This window comes from Octopus bimaculoides, chromosome 5 (genome assembly GCF_046866305.1).
Source record: "Octopus bimaculoides isolate indiv1 chromosome 5, ASM4686630v1, whole genome shotgun sequence".
Classification (NCBI taxonomy): Eukaryota; Metazoa; Mollusca; class Cephalopoda; order Octopoda; family Octopodidae; genus Octopus; species Octopus bimaculoides.
The window spans coordinates 92,989,999-93,011,098 of record NC_142932.1 but is presented as its reverse complement, the minus strand read 5'-3'; the positions used below and the strand labels follow the sequence as shown (position 1 = coordinate 93,011,098).

At 35.0% G+C, this 21,100-nt stretch overlaps 1 long non-coding RNA gene across 1 annotated transcript; it reads left to right on the top strand.

Moving 5' to 3' along the window:
• The first annotated feature begins 1,644 nt into the window (after positions 1-1,644).
• Positions 1,645-6,836, top strand: LOC149135638 (uncharacterized). Its single transcript, XR_016241798.1, has 2 exons — positions 1,645-2,225; positions 5,880-6,836. It is a non-coding gene; the product is annotated as an uncharacterized LOC149135638 (long non-coding RNA).
• The last annotated feature ends 14,264 nt before the right edge of the window (positions 6,837-21,100 follow it).

Genomic DNA, 21,100 nt, shown 5'->3' with positions numbered 1-21,100 from the left:
GTCTAGGTAAATTACAATATTCATAAAACTACAACACAATTACTTGTAGTGTAAAATGAATTTTCTTCAAAATCACTTGATCTTTTCTATCGAAACAATCAGAAACTAAGACGTGTCACAGTTAGCGCGATAATTTAATCGTTTTATTATACGATTCAATCAGTAGACCGCCTAAATTGTATTTATAGATAAAACTTATTTAAAATGCAATATCTTTCTACTATCTTATAGTTATGAAGAGAGGCACTAGTACTGCCTCATTGCAGGCTTTCCGACACACGCAAGAGGAGGAAAATATTTTAAACCAAAAGCCTACTTGCAACAGAGCAGATTCCTCTAAAGGTACCCAATGTACTAAGCAGGAATGTTAAACTGTGCGACAGATTAAATCTACCACTCAAGTAGTCTATGGTGAATTTGAACTGAGAACGCAAACAGCTGGAATATATATTACAATGCATCAAGTTCGACGTTCTTACAGTTTCGTCGCCTTGGATTGGTACAGTTTTCATCGATACCGAAATATGAAAGGCAATGTCAACATCGGATCGATTTGAACACAGTTCAGAGTCGGCTTAAATAACGCGGGCGTCTATCCAACGTTCTTACGTCTCTGCAAATTTGCTGTAGTAATAATTCATAAATCTCAGGTTACGAATTTTAATGCGACAATATTTACTAATTTGAATGAAATACAAAATAAGAGTAATTGTTACTTCTGTTAATATTTACATTAACATTTACTAAATAAAAAAAGCAGGGTACATGAATTATTGAATGAAAAAAATTATAAAGCGAATATAATGTTTGCAAAATAGTTTCAAATAGGGATTTAATAGAGATATTTTTTTTATTAATAATCAGATCATAAATTTTTATGGCCACTGTGACAGAACAGGGGTTGACTCAATTTCAAGAGATCGATTAGCTACCTATTTTACCGTCTCTCTTTTGAATGAAATATATCGCAAACACCTGTTGTCTTTGAGTTCAAACCTTCAAGTCATCAAGCTAGGTTTAGTATTTAGTGTTAGCTCTTTATCATCAGCTGTGTATTCGACTATAATGAAGAATCAGTGTCTCCAACATGCTTAATTATGCTTTTAATTAACTCTGATGACGTATCCCTGGCTCATTTAGGACCTGTTTAGTGCCCATTAGATGTATAAAGCAAAGAGAATAAAACTGTAAATCTTATACCAAGGTATATAACAACACTAATTTATTACCAATGATGCCACATCCATTTGGTAATTGTATCTGCTGAAAATCTAATTTTTATTTACTGCTAAATATTTAAAACTCCTTGTGTTCATTGTAATTAGTCACCAATCAACATCACTTAGTCGCTCAATGTGTCTACGCACCTGCACAAAGAGAAATTTAAATTGATTGCTAAACCCTTCTTCCTCAACTAAAGTATTTCTTAATGCTTCGTCAACGTGGTGTCGTACTTCGATCTAATTAAACGAGAGTAACTGAACCCCGACCAACAAAAACAACAGTAACAACTAAAACCTACTGAAAAATGACTTTGTGGGGTTAGAAATGTATTTCGAAAACACAAGAGAGTATATAATTTCTGCTCGCATTTGTTTGATTTATATATTATTTTGAAAATGTAATCATGAGAGGTGAGTTAGAACGGATAATAGTTGGAAATACATATGTAGAATCGTTTTAAGTAATTGCAGTTGGAAAAAAATTCCAGCACATTCTTAGTTTTAGTAATATCAATTCCGTACAAGTGAGTTTTCGTTTCTCTCCTGAATTAGATTTATTTAATGTCAACAGATTTGTACACCTGGGTAGTTAAAACCCATTATTTATACATGTTCTACTACTTCCTTTTGAACAACCGCTCTACCTTTAATGTTCATTGTGAAAATGACAGCTCAGATAAATGTAAACTAAGTTTCAGTTTGTCCCACGTTTCACTTGCTTCTGTTCTTGAAATTGAAACCATTCTGCTTAATTTGATCATCCGAAACAAGTATCGTAAACTGAACAACACAAACGAAGGAAATTTCATAGGCAGAGCTGGTGGTAGTATACTTTTTATAATTTACATGTGTAACAGACAAAAGGAACGTTCTGGTTCACTGGCAGATACCATTAAAAAAAGCTATCTATTATCTGAAATTGTAACCAATGTGGGCACACGTATCATGTAATGTTATGGTGTCAGTTGAAAGAAAGAGAAAAATCAAGTAATTTGCTCACAGGTATTTCTTTATTCTTTAACTGGTTTCAGCCATTGGATTACAGTCTCCAAGGATTATTTTCAGTAGATCATTTAATTTTCAGTAGACCATTTAATTTTCAGAATATATATTTTTTCAGTCTAGCATTTATTTTATCCGTCTGTTTTTACAGAAAAAAATATGATAAATGCTTCAAATGAAGGGACGCAATTAAATACAGCGGTTGAATCAGGTAAACATATAGATTCACACACACGTACACACACCTGCGAAGAAGGGACAAGTGCTTAGTACTACTATTTCTCAGATATAGATTATTCAATACATAGTACCGAAAAATAAAAATTTATTATGGCTACTGTTGCTTGGCTGTCCAAGAGGAAAATAGCTCACATTTGTGATGCTTGAGATAGTGGTTGATGGTTACCCATTAAATTATAGCACTATTACAGAATTCCAATAGTTTTATAGAATTAAAGTCTGTAATATTACTCTCTTTTTCGAATGACCATTTGTGTTGTATTTAGGTTAGTGGACCTTCTGTTGTATCATAGAGACACAGGATATTAAAGAATTCTTGCATTGTTGGGACATTGACTTTACTTCCGAGAGCCACCTCTTCTTACAATATTGTTGACTACATTCGCTAAGCCCTTTTTTCGATTGTACTTTGCGGATTACTTTTGTTGTTCTAATGGAGGACGTAAGTAAAAACGTCCACCAGCCACTTTCTATTACTTAGGATTCATGCTTCTGTTTCGTGTACTTGATTAACACTTAATGTCTGATTCTTATTTTTTCTCATACAGCAGCTGTCCTTAGTATTTATTTATTCAGACAATATTCTCTGCCTACACCTGTTCCATGCACTCATGCTACAAAAGTTTTAATTTTACAAATAGCTGTACTATGTACTTGTGGTGGCAGCCATAAACTGCTTTTCGGTGACGGGACGGGACTCGAACTTAGAATGCATAGAGCCAGAACAGATACAACATGCTAAGCTGTTCGACGCTCTAAAAATTCAACCAAACACCGCCCTAGGCTAGTGCTTTTGATATCCATCCCAAAATGCCGAAGAGCAAAGGCGACTTCGGCGGAATTGATCTCAGAACTCAGAGGGTCGGAACAAATATGTAAGGCCAATTCGCCTTACATTTGTATGGTATTCCTAATATATTGCTGGTGTTCTACAAGTTATGGGCTTCTTGTGGTGTGTTTTCCTACTGCCCAATAGACTTAGTGATGAATAACTACTAATTTAAATACTGCTCTGACAAAGCTGCAATTTGTCTCTATTTCTAGAGTTTGTCTCTGTTTCTCCTTATCAGTAGACACCTCCCACTAAATATATCTATTTCCACACCTTTAATCTTTATTCCTATTCAGCTATCTCACTATCTTTCTCCACTCATAGTTTTCTTCTAATTTCTTTCTTCCTCCTCCTTCTATAGATTGCCTTTGACGTTATACTTATTAACGGTTTTTTAAAATAAATTACCAGCGTTCCCGTCGTCATATATGCAGTAATCACATTCGGTTAAAATGTCTTCATGGTGCGTTTTGTTTCTCTTTTTCTTCCCTGATGAGAAGATTGCAATGTTTTCTATCTTTATTAAATATATTTTGTAATCTTATCTACTTGAAACAAAAGATGACAGGAGCTGTACAGATGATACCTTTTGAAGTAGCAGATGAAACATTTTCACGGTTATCCCTTGTCTTGAAACAATCAGAATCTCTATTTATTTTTATTAGAATGCGCAGTTTAGTTTAAAATTAAATTCATATCAGCGTTTGATAACTGAAATGCTGTAAAGCCAACTTAGGTATTAATTAATGTACAGCTTTGGGAAAGACTCACTTTGAAAACTATTTTCTTTATTATTAACTTGTTACCTCTTCTACTTGAAAATATTTATTTGATATTTTGCTCCATATCTCTATAAGTGAAAGGGATTTGCAAAGAGCTAAATGAAACTGTCCTTTAGAATGTCTTCTTCAGTCTTCTTGTGATTTCCATTGTAACTGTAATCAAAATTATTAGAAATTTACTGAAGAATATTATGTACAGAAAACGCATTGAAAAGCTCTCATAGAAAGAACGCTAAGAAAGTCTATATGATGTCATAGATAACCTTAGATTTTCTTCTGTACCGTATGACTATGCTGTATTAATATATCTTAATATGCTATAGGGCGTGCCTACATTCATAGAAAATTGAAGCGCTTAAGGCTGCACTTGATGCTGCAGTTGACGTAAACAAAATACAGCAAATATCTCGCTGAGCTGTGGTTTCTAAAAACAAATCACTAATACACAAACACACAGACTCATTTATATGTAGTTTATTGAAGGGAAATGGTAATCTCACTTTTGATAAGCAATTTTCTCGCCTCTAGATTGCAGCAGCATGAAACTTGAGTCGCTAGTTAAAAAATCAGTTATAATGAATTATTTACTCTACGACATGTGTTGTATACTCCTCTCTCATATTGTTTCAATTTCATTCCATAGTTTATCTGCCAATTGACTTAAAAATAGATGTTATGTATATAATAGGATTGCTCTCGATTTTATTCCTTAGTTAAGTGAAACCCGTGAAAGATGACACTGTACATAAAATGTGAAAACAAAAAAGAAAAAAACTTAAATTAATTGTGCACTTAGAAACAACCAGTAAATACCTTTATAAGTTGTGACATTGCAGAACATGGAGATATGAATGCTGATAAAATTAGGAAGTCGTAGATGTCGAACTTACGTTTGCTTTTTGATACTACTGTGTGATAACCAATACACTTTACATACTCAACCGAATTTAGGTGTAATATAATTGATCTTACATTATATTCGTTTCCCTATACAATTTTTTTGTTAATGTTTGATACTTCGTCTAAATAACTTCGTTCTATCTCTATTGCATGTTGATCACTTTCCTTTAATATTTATGAAAAAAACTGTCTCCATTGTTGAAAACGTAGAAAAATTCATTTAGATATTATAGGTCAACTTGCACGACTGTCTCTCGTCGAGTAAAGTGCAACTGTAGTAAATGCAAATTGAACTGCATATTTAATAGAATATATTGTATTTTATGGCTCAATCAGCGGAAGGGCAGCAGTCGTGACATTTCTACGGAGCTTTTAAAACTGATGAGTATAAAGAACAAATAGCTTTATAACCATATACCAGAGACAGTGTTCGAATACCTTGAGTAGAGTGGTCATCGCGAGGCAGCTCCAACGGTCATATTAAACTTAATGACAATTCACCTCACCAAAAATAAATGCAGACATACAGTATGGTGTCAAATGGCTAGTGTATACTGAGATTTACTCACTATGTGTGGTTGCCTCGAGCTTAGAGTAGGAAATGTCACACTATGAACGATGAAAGGCAAAGTCGACCTCGGTGGAATTTGAACTCAGAACATAAGAGAGACGAAGTACTTCTAAGCATTTCGCCTGGCATGCTAACGTTTCTGCCAGCTCGCCGCCTTCCTATCTATCTATCTATCTATCTATTTATCTATCTATCTATCACACACACAGACAGACAGACTCACACACACACACACGTGCGCGCGCGCCACTTTGCTTTCAGTTGCATATTCTATTACTTTTTCTCTTCTTTTTATTGGTCTAATTCTTGCAGAGATTTCTCTTCTTTAGGTATTTTCATAAACTGGATTTGCAGACAATCTAAGCAGCAGAGAGATACAATGAGATAGAAGTTGTCTATATGCAAGCTTCGATGAGAAAACTGACAGAGAAAGAGGTGAAGTTTTCACGACTACTGGAACAACCACTGTTTCTGTTCTATTCGAATGGAACGGTAACCACACCGCATCACATGACCGAAGATAGTAGGGATGAGAAGAGAGAGGGAAAAGAAAAGAGAAAAACACTGTAAATAATACACAGAAACATCCAAGGAAATGCACACACAATAGACATATATGCACTTACCTGTGATACTTATGAGACATAAAGATAGATGTATGAAAAAGTAAATAAATATATAATTAGATGAATAAAGTGTATAAATATATCTGCCACATACCTATGATAAATATAAGGCAGAGACAGATAGAATAAATAAATGAAACTATATAAAGGGCATGGATACATACGAAGCGAACCAATACACACACACACACATGAAACTTCATGGACGACCATAGTAATGTCAACAACACAGGTAACACGGTCAGCAGCAGCAGCGGCGGTGTCAACGATGGCAATAACAACTACAACAACTATCACGATGGCAACACCGTGGGCGAACACACACACACAGAGGAATACAGGAACTGTTCCATATTTGTTTTCGGGTCTTAGGACAGTAGCAGCACAATGGGTGAGAGGATAGGGCTGAGGTGAAGGCCACATTGCTCCTAAAAGCTATCACACACTCACACACACATACACACACACACACACACACACACACAAGGGCACGAACGCATACGGACATAAAGATACACATCTTAGAAGAACAGAATGGAGTAAGTGGAATAAGAACACACACGAAAACGAAAAGTGTCACTGAAGAGGACACAGATGTGTAACGAAAGAGTTCCGGACAATGGACATGAGTTAAAATAATAAAATGAGAACAGTAATAAACGAGTGAATAATATATATATATATATATATATATATATAGTGCGTGTTTTTATTCGGCAGAAAAAAGAAAAAAAGCCCGAAATACAACAATATATATATATATAATGTGCAAGTCTTTGGCAGGACTCACGAGTCACACAAGGGCCTCACATTGCATCAACAATGACTCATTTCAGTGATTCTTTCTAGCAATAATTTTGCTCGTGTACGAGAAAGCAGCTCAAATATATATATATATATATATATATATATATATATATATATGTGTTGCCACTCTGACCAGAGAAATCTTTATAACCTTATCCATGTATTAATGCTTACACCTTCCCTTTCCTTAGGAGTGATTGCCCCTTTATACTTTGAACCACTAGATAAGAGACTAATAAAATCAGAGACAGTTAGAATTCTACCTCGGATTTATTACTAGCCTGCTAGCCTTGGCTATGCCAAGATGGATTTTTATGTATTCTTCTTCCCACTTAGATTTTAAATAGTAATATGTCCATACTGCTGTAATTTTCTATATTCTTGGGCAGCTGAAGATTGCTCTGCATTTTACATTTAATGTAATGCCCGCATTACTTATATAAATGGAGTAGCATGAAACGTGCGTACTGCAATAACCTTTAAAACCCATGTTGCTTTTATATATATATATATATATTACAGTAAAGGCTGTTATCACTTTTACATGACTGTTCCATGCAGAACAAAACCCCCAGGAAAACTCCTGTCTGTCTGTATGTATGTATGTATGTTCGTATATGGTTACTCATATGTTTGCTAATAAAGTGAGAATATTTTATTAACATTAATAAAATGTAATATGATATTCTCATAACCATCAATTTACCAATTGGGTTCACATCAGGAGGTCAAAAACCCAGGCAATCATCAGAAAAGGCTAAAATGAAGGAGAATATGAAAATATAATATTGTCTTTTATTAACGTGTATATGCATGTGTATGTATGTGTGTGATTGCGCGCGCGTGTGTGTATATTTGCGTATTGACGCATTTCTTGCACGGCCTAAATTTTATAATCGACAGGTGAGAATTTTTCTTGCTGAAAGATTTAGAACGCATCTCATTTCACTTTATGTATCTCCATTAATAGTAATTGTTAATCTAGATACGAACGTCTGGTAAATATTTCAAGAAATATTGCGATGCTTTCGTAATAACTACAGCATTCTAGATTCATTAACACATTCAGATTTTACAGAATAAGTTTCAACCTATGTGGAACTAATCTCAAGATTTTCCTAATTTAGAAAATGCAGAAAATTTCTCAATTTACACATTAGTTGCTAAAACGCAAATTGGCGCCGGCGATACAGTTAACTCTGTTATTTAACACCGTTTATCACACTAGTTCGCATCTAATTAACAACGTTATAATGAAGGAAATTTCATGAACATAAAATAAATTAATTGAAATTATTCGGAAGAGAAAGAATACGAGATCTTGGGGTACCAAGTATTGTAAGGGAGGTAAATACTACTAGATAAGTTTTAAATCATAGTGGGATGAGAAATTTGAATTTTAACAGTAACGAAGATGCACGCAGTATGCATGAAAGGGCATTAACGTTTTCCAATCAGTTCATTTTAGAAATTCACTGGACTTTATTAAATCAAAACAGTTTTAGTTAGGGAGATGTCGAAGAAATAGACGACATACCGCAAGTGGCAATAGGATAGTGAATATCAACATACATATATGCTGACGATAGTATCTTTTATCTTTTATCTTTTACTTGTTTTAGTCAGTAGACAGCGGCCATGCTGGGGCACCGCCTTTTAGAATTTTTAGTTGAATGAGTACTTATTTTTTGTTAAGCCTGGTACTTATTCTATTGGTCTCTTGTACCGAATCGCTAAGTTATGGGGACGTAAACACACCAACGCCATTTGTCAAGTGGTGGGGGGGGGGACAAATACGCACACACACACACACACACACACACACGCACACACACACGCACACACACGCACACACACATACACAAATGTATATATATTCATATGACGAGCTTTTTCAGTTTTCGTCTGCCACATCCACTGACAAGGCTTTAGTCGGCCCGAGGCTATAGTAGAAGACAGTTACCCAAGGTTCCACGCAGTGGGACTGAACCCGGAACTACGTGGTTGGGAAACAAACTTCTTACCACACAGCTGAGCCTAAAAATAACCAACAGATGCTTTTGACACCCGTAAAAGACCAAAGAATATCCTATAAAATGGACGCAAGTGTAAAAAGATCAAAATCAATATTATTCAGCAAGAAAAGTCCCTAGCAAATAAATATTACAATTGACGAAGAAAGCTTGTTAGAGACATCAAAGATAGAATATGTAACATGCATAAGCAATCAATCAATGGAAGGTACGAAGGCAAAATCAGAAGAAAAGTAGAAATTGCTGGAAAGTGATTGGAAAAATAAACCCTATAATATTAATATTGTAACATGAATATTGAAACCGGAAAGAGATTATTAAAATGTCCAATGTACTACTGTGAGCTAAGAAATGCGCTTTAACTAAGTAATTATCAAGTAGATTAGGAGCCTTTGAGATATGAGCGCATAGAAGACACTTGAGAATGCTATGAACATTTTATAAAGTCAATGATATAATACTGAGACTGGCCATATCTGAGAAAATTTCGTTTGACTCCATCTATGAGAGGAAGCTAAAATATTATGGATACTTAATTAGAAAATAATGGTTTATAATGAATGTTGTTGAAAATAAAATGAATAAAAGAGGAAGTGGGGAAAACCAAGAATTATGTCGATGGATAATATCGAGATTGGACAGACTTAAAATAGGAAAGACCGAAATGGTGTTGAATGTATTCAATTAGCCGAGAGTGAAAGCTAATCGATGATGATGATAAGGAGGAGGAAGATGATATCCCTCATCAAGTCTATCGAGAAACTAGCAAACCAAACATATTTGAAGCAATGCAGGTCAACTGACATTGTCAAATGGTATATGTGTGTGTGTGTCTTGGCACTCCGTCGCTTACGACATCGAGGGCTCCAGTTGATCCGATCAACAGAACAGCCTGCTCGTGAAATTAACGTGCAAGTGGCTGAGCACTCCACAGACACGTGTACCCTTAACGTAGTTCTCGGGGATATTCAGCGTGACACAGTGTGACAAGGCTGACCCTTTGAATTACAGGTACAACAGAAACAGGAAGATAGAGTGAGAGAAAGTTGTGGTGGAAGAGTATAGCAGGGTTCGCCACCATCCCCTGCCGGAGCCTCGTGGGGCTTTAGGTGTTTTCGCTCAATAAATACTCACAACGCCCGGTCTGGGAATCGAAACCGCGAGTCCGCTGCCCTAACCACTGGGCCATTGCGCCTCCACCAAATGACATAAGAAGGAAATATAATTTTGTTATTGCTGTTGTGCGTTAATCCTAGGTCGTCGTTAACCGAGCAGACAAGAGAACGAAACCATTCAAACGCGGCTCATCTTGTCAATATTTAAAGCTTTGAATATTGAGGAATATGTTAACAGACAGAGCAATGTAATAATTAAAAATGAAAAAATAAAAGCTTTCATATAATTTCAAATCAACCCAGCGATCTGAGCAATTACTTCACTAAGACATGAAACAAAACTGTTTACTGCGAGGCCATTAGGAACTCGAGGGCTTATCGTAATCAGATCTCCTGCTTGAACATCCAAGCACAATTTTGATTTCAAATTTTGATACAAAGTCCAGCAATTTCAGGGAATAGAATAAGTTGATTACATCGACCCCAGTATTCACCAGGTACTTATTTTATCGACTCCGAAAAGATGAAAGGCAAAGTCGACCTCGGCGGTATTTGAACTCAGGACGTAAACACCGATGAAGTAAACAATTCTCCCAGCTCACCGTCTACATCCAAATACAATATTGCTTTTTGTTTACAACGAACCGACCAGTCAACCTGCTAGATATAGCAGCCAAATATCCCCTAAATCAGTTTGTTGTATGTAAAAACCAAACGGTAAAACTTATTAGATAATGTAGTCTTTAGAACACTGTATGAAAAATACAGGTGTGATGGTCACAGCTAGAATGCTTTTTAGACATGCATTTACTCGATCAGAAGTGATCAGGGTCTAAAGAACAAGAACAACATGAATAACTACATCAAGGTCATATTGCATTTTTTTTTTTTTTTTTATCTAAATACAAATTTCACTTTTAGCAGATACAACGTCGCATATAGAAATTTACAGCAATTTCTTGTCGTTGTCAATGAATAGTTCGCTGACAATGTAACGGAATTATATATCATACATATTTTAGCTGTATGTCATCCTAACCAATAGGCTGTGATTATGTCACGTTAACCTATAGGCTGTGTTTATGTCACCAATAGGCTACGATGATAAATTATAGCGTTATAGTATATACATATATCTATATATATATACACGCATATGTGTGTGCTGGGTGAGAGAGCGGATGAAAAATAGAGAATAAGCAAAGAAGCAAATGAAATATTAATCAATATAAAAGCAGGAACGATAATGCATGATGATGATGATGATAATGATGATGATGATGTCGACGATGATGGTATAGATTAAATCTATGCGGATGAAGATACACACTCACAGTGTCAGAAATATATACCTACACACAGGGGTAAAGCATTCACAGTCATAGATGCATACACTTATCCGTGTACACGGGAATAGGTATATAGATTCACACACGCGCAGATAGAGAGACAGCGATGAACGGACATTAACGCATGCACACCAATAACACACACACACACACACACACACACACAAAGACACGAACACACAAGTATATATCTATACTCACACGCATATCAACACACACACATACATACGCACACAGAGACACAAAGACAAACACACACACGCATATATATTAACATACATACATACATACATACATACATACATACGTACATATATACCTACACGAGCAAACACATACACTCGAACACATACACATGGTCTAATCTATTTTAGGAATGGAAGTGCCATGTCCCCTTTATTCTTATTCTAGATGGCTTGGTTTTGTAATAATTTGCTAATCCAGTTGAAATCCGAAGCCTAAAACATGGGATTAGCCTCCACTGATGTAAATAATCCCTATGACATGCAGAGAGGTTTTGGGGCTGGAATTATATGTACTCGTATTCTTCGCGTTGAATGATTCCTCAGTTATGGTGCCTTTGAGATGTGGTCCGGGGTAGGTGAGACCTGCAGAAGTAATATGTAGAGGGTAGCAATGTATGTACACCGTGTTAAGGATTTAAACCCTTTATAAACTGCGATTAGTTGCAATCAACCCTCCCCACGCTTCTTCTCCATTTAACTTTCCAGTACTTTTACCTCGTGAAATTTCTATTTGCCAATGCTTACATACTTTCTTTGCATACATATGAACAAACACACAAACGTAGATGCATGTATGTGAACATACATATACATAGAAACGTTCATGTTCGTATATGTATGCATGTATGCAGATGTACGCATATATGTTTATGTGTGTATTTGTGCATATATCTACGTAAATGTTCTCGCCATGTGTATATTTCTATATGAATATACATACATATATTCGCCTTTGATTTTGGATTAATAAGCATACGAATATATTTTGAATAGATTATACGTACATAACGTACGCTCATACATACACAGATACATACATACACATACATACATACTTACATACACACAGACACATACATACATACATGTGTGTGTACGTATATATATATATATATATATATATATATATATTTGATCTTATATATGTATATATATATATATATATATATATATATATATATATATATATATATATATATATCTTGTTTCAGTCATTAGACTAATACTGGGGCACCGCCTTGAAATATTTTAGTTGAATGAATCGACCCCAGTAATAATGTTTTTTATAGCCTGGTACTTATTTTATCGGTATCTTTTGATGAACCGCTATGCAGACGTAAGCACACAAACCGGTTGTCATGCGGTGGTGGGGGACAAATCACACACACACACACACACACACACACACACACACACACACACACACACACACACACACACAGTGAGTGAGTGAATGAATAAGTCCAATGAAGCCTAGCAGGTCAATATTTTGAAGTCCTTGTCACCCCTCTTGTAAATTAGAATAGATATGTACTCTACAAAGAAGCATTAACTCTTCAGTTTAATGTTAAATTGTTTTTATTATGATTTGACATAAAAACAAACATGAATATAGACAGAGTTTAGCCAAATTGTTAATAAGTTTGCTTTACAACCACAAGATCCCATGTCTAGTTCCACTGCATGACATCTTGGAAAAACGTCATTTTCTATAGCCTCAAACTCATCCATACTTTGTGAGTGAAACTGGGTCAATGGAAACTGTACAGAACGAACTCTGTAACCTAAAAAGTACAGCTTTGTCTCTCACACGCTGTGATACTGATTTTGCCTGAGAATTACATTAAGGGTGTATGTGGGTGTGTAATGTAAAGCCATTTACAATTCGAGAGCATGTAATCCAGTTGATTGAACTGAATCCTCGTTGTTCAACGATGAAGATCCCTCATCTTACCCCACTCCACACATATTGCTGATGTCATAAGAATCTATAAACTTATACTTAGATCCAACACAGTTTCGTCGACCAAATTCAATCATAAGACTCGAATCACTATTGAATATGATTTTCTTTTCATTAAGCGGATTGGTTCAAGATTTTAGGTAATAGAAAAGCCAATATAGAAGATACTGGATTATCTTCTCGCATAAACCACCTTAGAAGTATAGTTGTCGTTGTTTAGCATCAAGTTAGTCTTGACTGAATTGAAACTATGATTAAGAGTGTTTTATCTTTGACCATTCATTTCATTCCGTCTCTCTTTTTGACTTTTAGTATAACTAGAAATACAGTGTTCAATGTACCCTTCCTTCCTTTTAAAGAAGGTAGAGTGTGACACAAGGAAAATATATGACAGCTATTTCGATCAGTTTGAGTGATCCTATAGAAGTTCTCTGATTGACTTCTAGTATTTACAGACTTGCTGTTGTATTAAGGGTTCGATGGTTCAGTTGACAGAGACTTTTTTAGACCAGGTACAACTAATTTTGGGTCGGTTAAGTAGAAAAATTGTAAAAGATGGACCAACATTATGAATAGAGAACGGCTATCCACTTAATGTTGCATAATAAAACTAAAGATCAGAATAAAATCCTATGTGTTTGCGTTATTCATTAAAAGAAGAGTCAACTAAATATGTAGAGAAGCGTGACTATTATTCCTTATCTTAAGACATTCATAAAGAGTACAAATGAAAGTGGGTATAACAAGAGAATCGAAATGATGTTGGAGAACGCGTATCACCTTATCTGGAATTTTCATCATTATTCCAGACCCTTCATCATTATACTTACCCGCTGAGATGCTAATGAATATTAATATAAATGATTTCAAAGCAACATATACCCCCTTGAATTAATAGCTTCTCCAAGATAGAACAAAGAATGTATTTGAGCTAAGAAGGATTAAATAATGACTTTTTATGGAAATTAGATGCGATTTCATCTACCATTTTATTACGTTTTACGCATATTTTCTGTTCTTATTTGTTTATTATTACCATTGATGTTTGTGTTCATATATTCATAAATGCACATATCGTCATACATATTCATAGACAAGCATATAATACACTCTTAAACGCATCTGTACTTACGTGTATTTATGTTACGCAAAAACATACGGTTGTGTGATCATGCATAACTGTGTGTGTGTGTGTGTGTGTGTATGTATGCAATAATATATAGATATGCATTTATGCATATAAGTGTGCATTCATTTATGCGTATTGATATGTAGATGGATACTGAGTAATGCATATATAATGTTCTGTATAGTAATTGGAAGTATTGTTATATAATGCTTAAACATATCTATCTATCTATCTATCTATCTATCTATCTATCTATCTATCTATCTATCTGTCTGTCTGTCTGTATGTCTGTCTGTCTATCTGTCTGTCTGTCTATCTGTCTGTCTGTTTCTCTCTCTCTCTCTCTCTCTCTCTCTCTCTATATATATATATATATATATATATATATATATATATATATATATATATATATATCTAGCTAGCTAGCCACGTAGTACCTACATAACTGTCCATCCATCCTTCCATCCGTCCGTCGGTCCGTCAGTCCGTCGGTCCGTCCATTCACCCATTCATCTCTCTCTTACTCTTTTTCTTTGTCTCTTCTTCTATTTGTCATCCTACACTATATGATTGCTCGTCTGTTCGATAAGAAATACACGTTCGATCCTTCAGAAAAAGCGAAAGTGAATGAGTTTATCGCGTTACAACTCAATCTCAGTGTTGCGTTCGATATCTTATAACTCGAATAATCTCTCACATGATAACCCTACATTATCAAGAGTGGTCGAGTTACAATTCTGTACGAATCAGCCAGGGAGCCTTTTATACAATCGCTCAACGTACAAAAAACAGAAACCAAATCATCCTTCAATTTACAGCTTACTATCATAGAAAGTGAAAGATAATTTGGCCACAATGTAATCTTAGATATACAAAAACATAAAAAAATATGTGATGGTCATGCCTGGAAATACTTTGAGCGTAGTTCTCAAAGTTGAAGAATTGGAGGAAAACACGAAAAAGATCATTGGGGTGAGAAGCTTGCTTCTCAACCAGATGCTTTCGAGTTCTGTCCCACTGCGTGACACTTTAGGTATGTGCCTTCAATTGTAGCCTCGAACTGACCAGAACCTTCTGAATGGATTTGGTAGAGGGAAACTGAACCCGTCGTATATCTTTATATTTTACGATTTCGTACTGCTACTGTTTACCTCTCGCTCAGAAATTTAATATAGCTTATTTCTCCCTTTTCAAGATTAGCGACACTTTGTCACTGGAAAAAGCATATCGCATTTTGCGAGTAGAATGAGTTTTCATCACTAGCTGGTAATTATCACACACTGAAGACGGTCTGTGTGTATCAGATCTGAGTGTATACACATACATACATACATACATACATACATACATACATACATACATACATACATACATACATATGTCTAATGGAATTAAAAAATTATTTTTATGCATTTGTATACATTTAAACTAATTAAATATTATTTTACAGAATAGTAGAATAAAATTTATTTTGATTAAAGCCTTTTTTAACATGGAAGTATCCAAAGAGCATTTGAGGTACATAATGCTTTATGAGTACAAAAAAGGAAACTCTGCAGCCGAAGCGACTCGAAACATATACTCAGTTTATGTGAAAGAATGCTTGAATGAAAGAACTTGTAGAAGATGGTTTGCAAAATTCAGAAGTGGAGATTTCAGCCTTGAAGACGAAGATCGAACAGGACCTCCAGTTGAGTTTGATGATAAGCTCCTTGAAGCATTATTTGAAGAAAATCCTGCATTATCAGTTGAAGAATTGGCAATAAAGCTTAGTTCAAACCATATAACTGTTCATCGTCATCTTTAACAACTTGGAAAGGTTCCTAAACCTGGAAAATGGGTGCCTCATGAATTGTTCGAAAGCAATCGCAAATCTCGAGTTGACATCTGCTTTTCTCTCCATTCTTGTGAACTCATTTAATCCTTTTTGGATAGACTTGTGACTGGTGACGAAAAATAGATCTATCGAAATGAATGTTAAACGTCGTAAACAGTGGCTTGGTAAAAGGGAAAGAGCTCAACCACAACCGAGAAGGGAACTTCATGGGAAAAAGGTTTTTCTCTCTATCTGGTGGGATTGCAAAGGAGTAATTCGCTTTGAATTGTGACCACCTAATGCAACAATCAATGCTCAAGTCTACTGTCAGCAATTAGGGCGTTTGAACCAAGCTTTGAAGAAAAAAAGACCCGCTTTAGTGAATCGAAAAGGAGTGATGTTTCATCAGGACAATACGCGACCCTACACTGCAAAGATCACATCACAGAAGATCGAAGAGATTGGTTAGGAAAAAATTCCTCATCCACCTTGTTCTCCCGACCCTGCTCTTTCAGACTACCATTTGTTTCATAGTTTACAGAATCATTTGGGGGACATAACTTTCGCAAGCCAGGAGAAGGTCGAAACTGACATATCAGAGTTCTTCGCTTTGAAACCAAAAGAGTTTTACATTGATGAGATTAAAAAGCTTGTAAATAGATGGAAGGAAGTCATAGATAATCAGGGAAAGTACATTGATGATTAAATTTTAATTAAATATAACAATTGATCACTTGTTATCTTTATTCAAAATTCGGACAGAACTTATGGGATGACCTGATATATACATAATATATATATTATATACATAATACACGCACACACCATCTTACACATACACACATATATGTATGCATGTGTATTTGTGTGTATATGTGAGCATGTAGGTTTGCGCATGAATGCATGTCTATAGAGACAAACTTATTTGCGTATATATATGAATGATATATGTAATATCCTTGCTGAAACTAATGGATGTAAGATGTTATACATCGTATATCATGTATTAGTCATTAAACAATAAGCCTGCATTGACCTTAAAGTAACCATTATATCAAGGTCTCACTTGCGGTTGTGGTTGTAGGGTTTCTAGACAGAATCGAACGCTTTGGTTAGATACATCAAAACTATATACAGTTCATGACTTTTCTCACGAATATTGCACGCAACTTGACGAAGTTAAAGGACATGTTTCCCTATCCTTTTAAAAATTAGCCTTGCCAGAATTTTACCTGCTACACACCGTTGTGAGATGCCACGTAAGTTATCACACAAAGTATTTCTCTTGTTCTTGAAGAGGTGCTTGATGGATGCATCTTGTTTCTCTGGGGTACACGCTTAACTCTCCAGATGACTTCTAATAGCCGAAAGAGCTTTTGCGCCAACTTTTTAGTCTCATATTTGAATATTTGGGGTAGTATACCATCCTTGTCATGGGTTTTGATAATATTTGCTTTATGGCATATTGCCTTATGACTGACGATAAAGTTTGAATTAAAAGGCTCCTTCTTTGGCAAATAATACGAATTCAAGTCTAAGAAGTCTGACCATCAGAGGACAGATAGGAGATGAACCATTTTCCACGGAAAGCGGGGCACTGGGTAAAATCCTTTTTGAAATCTTCATAGAAAACTTTTAAGTTCTTGCTTGCTGTTTTCTGGAATTCAGAAGTTTTAGATGCCCAAGACTCCATCATTCTTTTGAGGGCAGTTTGCGTCTCATTCCTTGTATGCATGGTTTTTGATATCGGATTGTTTATCATTGACCCACATCTTGCGTGGGCTATACATACATCGTTTTGGTAAACTGTTGAATATCTGTTGCGGTCAACAAACCGATCCTGATGCATCTGCACAGGTAATGTTTCTCTTCGATAGTTGCAAGTTCAGAACTTGAACTTCAAGAGCGACATTGGCAGTAAGAGAAATGTGATGAAGAAGAACTGGATGTCGTGGTTAGTGTAAAGCCTGAAGGTGCAATAGTTTAAAAGTGAGTCGTGAGATTTGGCTGTTATTTCCAATAGGGCGAGCGTCGTGTACAAGTACGTTTGTTGTATGTGGTCTGAATACACGCGCACAAACACACACACACATGCACAAAACTCACTCACAGAGAGAGAGAGAAAGAGAGAGAGAGAGAGAGAGAGAGAGAGAGAGAGAGAGTGTAGTGGGTGCATATACAGTGATTACATTGTTGATATGGTCAATTTATCATCATACCCATCTCGTTATTTCCTTGACATGAAGCTTTGTAAAAGTGAAAAACATTTTTTTGTTTTTTCATTCAGATGGAAGTACTGTTACCACAATTATTCTAAGTTTCATCGTCTTCATTAGAAGTGTTTTCACTGGCAGTTTTGTTAAGAAGCGAATCTTTTTAGTTAAATACAATACAACTTGACTCTTAACACTATTTACATTATGATGCCTCTCTGAAGCCAATAGCTTTCGACGCGTTTGCCAAAGTGCCAACCTTAGTAATTGCTGTTTATTTATCTATACCTTACCGTGGTATTCGTTGCTCAGCTAAGATGTATACAGACAACAGGCGTTTGTTGTGTGTGTGTTTTATATCTGTTTTTATTTTCTTTGTTTTTAGTTTCTGGAATTTTTATTTATACATTTATTTGTTTACTCTACTCAGTCAGTGCAAAGAGCTGTTTCAAATGGTCCTTCAATTTTAGTATCAAATGACAAAGAGGAAGAGGTTGGTATCCAGCGAATTTTGGAACCGGGGTAAAGCCAGGTGGAAGGTGTCAATTTATCAGTAGCATATTTTTCAAAGAGAGGGTTAGAAAGTGAGAGAGAGTGCGTTGAAGAGGGAAGGAGAGATTTGAAGAGAGAGAGAGAGGGAGAGAAAAATAAAGGGGAAGATTTGAAGAGGGAATGAAAGATTTGAAAAGAGATAGAGAGAAATGAAGAGAGAGAGAGAGAGAGAGGGGGGAGAGCTAGATCATGCGTAGAAAGAGAGAGAGAGAGGGGGAGAGCTAGAGTATGCGTAGAAAGAGAGAGATTAGGGTATGACTGACAGGCTCATAATGATTTCTTAACAGACGTATGGCTTGTGATATCTAACGAAAAGATACGGTTTCAATACACTCGTGAAGCCATTTTCACTTTATTAACATTACTTATGTCATTCAAAAAGCATAACAAAAATATCACATTCTTTTATCCCTAATAAATTGAGTCGTGTGTCCAATCAAAGTATCGATGGTGAATATTTAAAACTAAAAACAATAATGATTTGAATTTTGTGACAGATAGGTCCAGTACATCTACAATGAAAAGATTCAATGCTAATAGGGAATACATTTCGCTTTTAAGTTTCAAGTCCTGTTTTACTCTTCTGTCTTTGAATAAAAATGGTGGATTGCTTTAAGACAGACATTCCATAGATATGTTTAGTTGGATGGATAGCTGGTTGCTTTAATACAATGATATTAGAGATTCTTTCCTTCACAAGAATGCACTGACAACATTATGATCGAAGCGTGTGTCTCATAAAGTCGTCCAACTCACTAGCCTACAGCTAAGAAGTAATGGGAAACCACTTGTGTATATGTATATATATGTATATATGTGTGCGTATGTGCACGCGTGCGTATATATGTGCATGTGTGTGTTCGCGCGCATGTGTATGTGTGTAGTGCACACATATTTTCACTATATATAAGGGATTGTGTGTATACATTTATATACATGCATATATATATATATATATATATATATATATATATATATGTGTGTGTGTGTGTGTGTGTGTGTGTGTGTGTATGTAAATATATATGTATATATATAATATATATATATATATGCATATATATATGTATATATACATATATATGTATATATACATATATATGTATATATATATATATAAATAGATACATACATACACACACACATATATATTTCTACATACATATCCATCATATTCATACATGCATACATGTATCCATTTGTATGTGTGTGTATACATAAATATATATATATATATATATATATATATATATATATATATATATATATATATATATATATATATATATATATATATATATACACATGTACATATGGTTACGTATGTTCGTATGTATGTTTATATGTTTGTTGGGGAGATAATATGAGGGATAAGAAAATACAATGTCGAAAGAAATAGAGCAAGGTTTTATTATTTTATTGTCTGACTTTTTTTCTCTTCTCATTTAATGATTTTTTTGTTTTCTTCTATATCATCTAAAAAAAAAAGGTGGGGGGGGGGGGCTTTTTTCTATTAAGTTTCACAAGGAAATTGGGTGTTTAATCAGGGTGTTCCTTCTACAAATATATATATGACCTGACCAAGTGCCTTCTACTGCCTAGCAGCAAAATAGACTGGGAAAAAAAAAAAAAAATGAAATAGACCCATTCACACAATAGCTTAGAAGACGATGGAAAGAAAGGAGAAGTATAATAATAATTTTGCTTGTCGTCTTGATAAAACTTCTGGTAGCAGAGAGACTAATGGAGCGTTCGTTTATGTAGCTCTATTTTTTTATTTCTATGTTATATATGTTTATATTTATATGCATTTTAGGGCTTTTTTTTTTGTATGTCATGGACGTAGAAATTACTGAGGCAAAGTAAGGGGAACAGAAATTACTTGTTAAGCCAGGCGAGAAAAACGGATGTCGGAAAGTGATTG